This window comes from Arachis hypogaea, chromosome 13 (genome assembly GCF_003086295.3).
Source record: "Arachis hypogaea cultivar Tifrunner chromosome 13, arahy.Tifrunner.gnm2.J5K5, whole genome shotgun sequence".
Classification (NCBI taxonomy): domain Eukaryota; kingdom Viridiplantae; phylum Streptophyta; class Magnoliopsida; order Fabales; family Fabaceae; genus Arachis; species Arachis hypogaea.
In genome coordinates, this window is record NC_092048.1 from 53751941 (window position 1) to 53759711 (window position 7771).

The 7771-nt window shown below is 37.4% G+C and overlaps 1 non-coding gene across 1 annotated transcript; it reads right to left on the minus strand.

Moving 5' to 3' along the window:
- Positions 1-4856: 4856 nt before the first annotated feature.
- LOC112738880 (small nucleolar RNA R71) lies at positions 4857-4964 on the minus strand. Its single transcript, XR_003169832.1, has one exon. It is a non-coding gene; the product is annotated as a small nucleolar RNA R71 (small nucleolar RNA).
- Positions 4965-7771: the final 2807 nt, after the last annotated feature.

The following is a 7771-nucleotide window of genomic DNA, read 5'->3' on the forward strand; positions in this document are numbered from 1 at the left end:
TTTAAAATTTAAAATTAAATCAAAATAAGATAATGATGCAAAAATTAATCTAAAATTTTGAATTTTTTAAAAAAAAGGTTTTAAAAAGTTTTGAATTCAAAAAGAAAAAGAAAAAGAAGACACCAAACTTTAAATTTAAAATTAAATCAAAATAAGATAACAAGAAAATTCAAAAATTAAAAAGAGAAAGATAAACAAAATTAAATTTTAAAAGAAAAACACCAAAAGACACCGAACTTAAAAATTTTGAAATCAAACTAGCACTAATTTCGAAAAAGTGGAGAGAGAAAAACACTACAAAATACCAAACTTAAAAATTTTGAAATCAAACAATAGAAAACATGTAAAAAATTCGAACAAAGAGAAAGAAAATAAGAACAATTTTTGAAAATCAAGAGAAAGATAATTAAACAAAAACAAATAAAAATACCTGATCTAAGCAGCAAGATAACTGGTAGTTTGTCAATCTTGGACAATCTCCGACAACGGTGCCAAAAACTTGGTGCATGAAATTTGAACTCACACAACTGAACCGGCAAGTGCACTGGGTTGTCCAAGTAATACCTCAGGTGAGTGAGGGTCGATCCCACAAGGATTGTTAGATTGAGCAAGCAATAGTTGTCTTGCTGGATGATGAGCGGATAATTTATACGCTTTTTGGCATTGTTTTTAGTATGTTTTTAGTAGGATCTAGTTACTTTTAGGGATGTTTTCATTAGTTTTTATGTTAAATTCATATTTCTGGACTTTACTATGAGTTTGTGTGTTTTTCTGTGATTTCAGGTATTTTCTGGCTGAAATTGAGGGACTTGAGCAAAAATCAGATTCAGAGGTTGAAGAAGGACTGCTGATGCTGTTGGATTCTGACCTCCCAGCACTCAAAATGGATTTTCTGGAGCTACATAACTCGAAATGGCACGCTTCTAATTGCGTTGGAAAGTAGACATCCAGGGATTTCCAGCAATATATAATAGTCCATACTTTGGCCAAGTTTAGATGACGCAAACTGGCGTTCAACGCCAGTTCTCTGCCCAATTCTGGCGTCCAGCGCCAGAAAAGGATCCAAAACCAGAGTTGAACGCCCAAACTGGCACAAAAGCTGGCGTTCAACTCCAAGGAGGACCTCTATACGTGTAACACTCAAAGCTCAGCCCAAGCACATACCAAGTGGGCCCCGGAAGTGGATTTATGCATCAATTACTTACTTCTGTAAACCCTAGTAGCTAGTTTATTATATATAGGACATTTCACTATTGTATTTGACATCTTTTTTGATCTTTTGATCCTGGATTGTATTATGATCCTGTGATCACATTTTAGGGGGCTGGCCATCTCGGCCATGCCTGGACCTTTCACTTATGTATTTTCAATGGTAGAGTTTCTGCACTCCATAGATTAAGGTGTGGAGCTCTGTTGTTCCTCAAAGATTAATGCAAAGTACTACTGTTTTCTATTAAATTCATCTTATTTCGCTTCTAAGATATTCATTCGCACTTCAACCTGAATGTGATGAACGTGACAATCATCATCATTCCCTATGAACGCGTGCTTGACAACCACTTCCGTTCTACATCAGATTGAATGAATATCTCTTAGATCTCTTAATCGGAGTCTTCGTGGTGTAAGTTAGAATGATGGCGGCATTCAAGAGAATCTGGAAGGTCTAAACCTTGTCTGTGGTATTCCGAGTAGGATTCAATGATTGAATGACTGTGACGAGCTCCAAACTCACGATTGCCGGGCGTAGTGACAGACGCAAAAGGATAGTAAATCCTATTCCAGCATGATCGAGAACCGACAGATGAATAGCCGTGCCGTGACAGGGTGCGTTGACCATTTTCACTGAGAGGATAGGATGAAACCATTGACAAGGGTAATGCCTCCAGACGATTAGCCGTGCCGTGACAGGACATTTGGATCATTTTCCCGAGAGAAGAGCGAAAGTAGCCATTGACAGTGGTGATGTATCACATAAAGCCAGCCATGGAAAGGAGTAAGACTGATTGGATGAAGATAGCAGGAAAGCAGAGGTTCAGAGGAACGAAAGCATCTCTATTCGCTTATCTGAAATTCTCACCAGTGATTTACATAAGTATTTCTATCCCTATTTTATTAATTAATTTCGAAAACCTCATTACTATTTTATATCTGCCTGACTGAGATTTGCAAGGTGACCATAGCTTGCTTCATACTAACAATCTCCGTGGGATTCGACCCTTACTCACGTAAGGTATTACTTGGATAACCCAGTGCACTTGCTGGTTAGTTGTGCGAAGTTGTGAACCATGGTATTGGCATCATGTTTTTGGCGCCATTACCAGGGAAAAAAAGAGCAATGAATTTTATATAATCAAAGTGTAATCACAATTTCTGCGCACCAAGTTTTTGGCGCCGTTGCTGGGGATTGTTCGAGTTTGGACAACTGACGGTTCATCTTGTTGCTCAGATTGGGTAACTTTCTTTTCGTTTTCTTTTCAAAAAGTTTTCAAAAATCTTTCAAAAATTTTTCTTTTATTTTCGAAAAAAAAATATTTTAAAATAAAAATATTTTAAAAAATTTTATAATTTTATTCAAAATTTTTAAGAATGAATTCTAGTGTTTCATGAAGCATGTGAAGCCTGGCTGGCTGTAAAGCCATGTCTAAATTCTTTTGGACTGAGGCTTCCACTCATAAGTATATGAAGTTGGATGAAATATCAGCTGTTGTATACATGAGAGGTATCTATGTTTGCTGAAGCTTGGCTGGCCATTGGCCATGTCTAGTGTTTTGGACCGGAGCTTTCATTGAAAGCTTGGCTGGCTAGTGAGCCATGTCTAATTCCTGGACTGGAGCTTTAGACTAAAGAGCACAAGATTCATGGAATTCATATTAAAGATTTTGAAATCCTTATTTTTGTTTTTCAAATAATTTTCGAAAAAAAAAATACAAAAAATTAGAAAATTATAAAAATCAAAAATATTTTTCATGTTTCTTGTTTGAGTCTTGAGTCATGTTATAAGTTTGGTGTCAATTGCATGTGCATCTTGCATTTTTCGAAAACTCATGCATTCATAGTGTTCTTCATGATCTTCAAGTTGTTCTTGGTAAGTCTTCTTGTTTGATCTTTGCATTTGCATGTTTTGTGTCTTTCCTTGTTTTTCATATGCATTCTTGAATTCTTAGTGTCTAAGCATTAAAGAATTCTAAGTTTGGTGTCTTGCATGTTTTCTTTGCATTAAAAATTTTTCAAAAATATGTTCTTGATGTTCATCATGATCTTCATAGTGTTCTTGGTGTTCATCTTGACATTCATAGCATTCTTGCATGCATTCATTGTTTTGATTCACAACTTTCATGCATTGCATCATTTTTTTTGTTTTTCTCTCTCATCATAAAAATTCAAAAATAAAAAAAAATATCTTTCCCTTTTTCTCTCTCATAAATTCGAAAATGAGATTTGACTTTTTCAAAAATTTTTAAAATCTAGTTGTTTTCATGAATCAAATCAAAATTTTCAATTTAAAAATCTCACCTTTTTCAAAATCTTTTTTCAAAAATCAAATCTTTTTCAAATTTCTTAGTTATTTTCGAAAATTCCAAAAATATTTTTCAAAAATCTTTTTCTTATTTTTATATCAAATTTTCGAAAATAACATAATCAATTAATGTTTTGATTCAAAAATTTCAAGTTTGTTACTTACTTGTTAAGAAAGATTCAAACTTTGAGTTCTAGAATCATATCTTGTGATTTCTTGTGAATCAAGTCATTAATTGTGATTTTAAAAATCAAATCTTTTTCAAAAACTAATTTCAATCATATCTTTTCAAAATATCTTCTTATCTTATCTTTTTCAAAAATTTGATTTCAAAATATCTTTTCTAACTTCCTAACTTCTCATCTTTTCAAAATTTGTTTCAAATAACTAACTAACTTTTTGTTTGTTTCTTATCTTTTTCAAAACTACCTAACTAACTCTCTCTCTCTCTAATTTTCGAAAATATCTCCCCCCTTTTTCAAAATTTCTTTTTAATTAACTAATTATTTCAATTTTTAAATCTTAATTTTCGAAAATTACTAACCTTTTTCAAAAACTATTTTCAAAAATCACTAACTCTTTTTCAAAAATTATTTTCGAAAATCCTTCTCCCTCATCTCCTTCTATTTATTTATTCATCTACTAACATCTCTTCCTCACATCACCAAAAATCCGAACCCTCTCTCTCTCTCTCTGAGTTCAGATTTTCTTCTTCTTTTCTTCTACTAACACAAGGACCTCTATACTGTGATATAAAGGATCCATATTATTATTATTATTTTCTCTGTGCCCTCTTCTTTGTCATATGAGTAGGAGCAAGGACAAGAACATTCTTGTTGAAGCAGATCCAGAACCTGAAAGGACTCTGAAGAGAAAATTAAGAGAAGCTAAATTACAACAATCCAGAGATAACTTTTCAGAAATTTTCAAACAGGAAGAGGAGATGGCAGCTGAAAATAATAATAATGCAAGGAGGATGCTTGGTGACTTTACTGCACCTAATTCCAATTTACATGGAAGAAGCATCTCCATTCCTGCCATTGGAGCAAACAACTTTGAGCTGAAACCTTAATTAGTTTCTCTGATGCAGCAGAACTGCAAGTTTCATGGACTTCCATCTGAAGATCCTTTTCAGTTCTTAACTGAATTCTTGCAGATATGTGATACTGTTAAGACTAATGGAGTAGATCCTGAAGTCTACAGGCTCATGCTTTTCCCATTTGCTGTAAGAGACAGAGCTAGAGTGTGGTTGGATTCTCAACCCAGAGATAGCCTGAACTCTTGGGATAAGCTGGTCAAGGCTTTCTTAGCCAAGTTCTTTCCTCCTCAAAAGCTGAGTAAGCTTAGAGTGGATGTTCAAACCTTCAGACAGAAGGAAGGTGAATCCCTCTATGAAGCTTGGGAGAGATACAAAGGATTGACCAAAAAGTGTCCTTCTGACATGCTTTTAGAATGGACCATCCTGAACATATTCTATGATGGTCTGTCTGACTTAGCTAAGATGTCATTGGATACTTCTGCAGGTGGATCCATTCACCTAAAGAAAACGCCTGCAGAAACTCAAGAACTCATTGATATGGTTGCTAATAACCAGTTCATGTACACTTCTGAGAGGAATCCTGTGAGTAATGGGACGCCTATGAAGAAGGGAGTTCTTGAAATTGATACTCTGAATGCCATATTGGCTCAGAATAAAATATTGACTCAGCAAGTCAATATGATTTCTCAGAGTCTGAATGGAATGCAAGCTGCATCTAACAGTACTCAAGAGGCATCTTCTGAAGAAGAAGCTTATGATCCTGAGAACCCTGCAATAGCAGAGGTGAATTACTTAGGTGAACCTTATGGAAACACCTATAACTCATCATGGAGAAATCATCCAAATTTCTCATGGAAGGATCAAAAGCCTCAACAAGGCTTTAATAATGGTGGAAGAAACAGGTTTAGCAATAGCAAGCCTTTTCCATCATCCACTCAGCAACAGACAGAGAATTCTGAGCAGAACCCATCTAGCTTAGCAAACTTAGTCTCCGATCTATCTAAGGCCACTGTGAGTTTCATGAATGAAACAAGGTCTTCTATTAGAAATTTAGAAGCACAAGTGGGCCAGCTGAGTAAAAGGGTCACTGAAATCCCTCCTAGTACTCTCCCAAGCAATACAGAAGAGAATCCAAAAGGAGAGTGCAAGGCCATTGACATAACCAAAATGGCCGAACCCAATGAAGGAGAGGAGGACATGAATCCCAAGGAGGAAGACCTCCTGGGACGTCCAGTGATCAATAAGGAGCTTCCCTCTGAGGAACCAAAGGACTCTGAGGCTCATCTAGAGACCATAGAGATCCCATTAAACCTCCTTATGCCATTCATGAGCTCTGATGAGTATTCCTCTTCTGAAAAGAATGAGGATGTTACTGAAGAGCAAACAGCCAAGTTTCTTGGTGCAATCATGAAGCTGAATGCCAAATTATTTGGCATTGATACTTGGGAAGTTGAACCTCCCTTGTTCATCAATGAACTAAGTGATCTGGATCAACTGACATTGCCTCAGAAGAGACAGGATCCTGGAAAGTTCATAATACCTTGTACTATAGGCACCATGATTTTTAAGGCTCTGTGTGACCTTGGTTCAGGGATAAACCTCATGCTCCTCTCTGTAATAGAGAAACTGGGAATCTATGGGGTGCAAGCTGCTAAAATCTCATTAGAGATGACAGACAATTCAAGAAAACAGGCTTATGGACAAGTAGAGGATGTGTTAGTAAAGGTTGAAGGCCTTTACATCCCTGCTGATTTCATAGTCCTGGATACTGGAAAGGAAGAGGATGAATCCATCATCCTAGGAAGACCTTTCCTAGCCACAGCAAGAGCTGTGATTGATGTGGACAGAGGAGAATTGATCCTTCAATTAAATAAGGACAACCTTGTGTTTACAACTCAAGGATCTCTCTCTGCATCCATGGAGAGGAAGCAGAAAAAGCTTCTCTCAAAGCAGAGTCAACCAAAGTCCCCACAGTCAAACTCTAAGTTTGGTGTTGGGAGGCCACAACCAAACTCTAAGTTTGGTGTTGAACTCCCATATCCAAACTCTAAGTTTGGTGTTGGAGAGTCTCAACAATGCTCTGAACATCTGTGAGGCTCCATGAGAGCCCACTGTCAAGCTATTGACATTAAAGAAGCGCTTGTTGGGAGGCAACCCAATTTTTATCTAACTATATTTTTCTTAGTTACATGTCTTTATAGGTTCATGATCATGTGGAGTCACAAAATAAATATAAAAATTGAAAACGAAATAAAAAACAGCAGAAGAAAAATCACACCCTGGAGGAAGCACCTGCCTGGCGTTCAACGCCAGAACAGAGCATGGTTCTGGCGCTGAACGCCCAAAATGGGCAGTGTCTGGCGCTGAACGCCCAGAACAAGCATGGTTCTGGCGTTCAACGCCAGAAATGGCCAGTAAATGGGCGTTGAACGCCCAAAATGGGCACCAACCTGGCGCTGAACGCCCAGAGTTGCGTGCAAGGGCATTTTGCATGCCTAATTTGGTGCAAGGGTGTAAATCCTTGAACACCTCAGGATCTGTGGACCCCACAGGATCCCCACCTACCTCCACTCACTTCTTCTCACCTCTTCACCACTCACATCCATCCACTCTTCCTCATAAACCTACCTCATAAACTCCACCTACCTTCAAAATTCAAAACCAATTTCCCACCCAAACCCACCCTACATGGCCGAACCTTAACTCCCATCCCTCCCCTATATATAGCCCTCCATTCTTCCTCATTTTCACACAACAAAAACCTCTCCTCTCTACTTGGCCGAAACACACTTCACCCCTCTTCTCCATATTTTCTTCTTCTTCTTCCTCTATTCTTTCTTTTATTGCTCGAGGGCGAGCAATATTCTAAGTTTGGTGGTAAAAGCATAAGCTTTTTGTTTTTCCATTACCATTGATGGCACCTAAGACCGGAGAATTCTCTAGAAAGGGGAAGGGGAAGATAAAAGCTTTCACCTCCGAGTCATGGGAGATGGAAAGGTTCATCTCCAAAGCCCATCAAGACCACTTCTATGATGTTGTGGCCAAGAAGAAGGTGATCCCCGAGGTCCCTTTCAAACTCAAAAAAAATGAGTATCCGGAGATCCGACATGAAATTCAAAGAAGAGGTTGGGAAGTTCTAACAAATCCCATCCAACAAGTCGGCATCCTAATGGTTCAAGAGTTCTATGCCAATGCATGGATCACCAAGAACCATG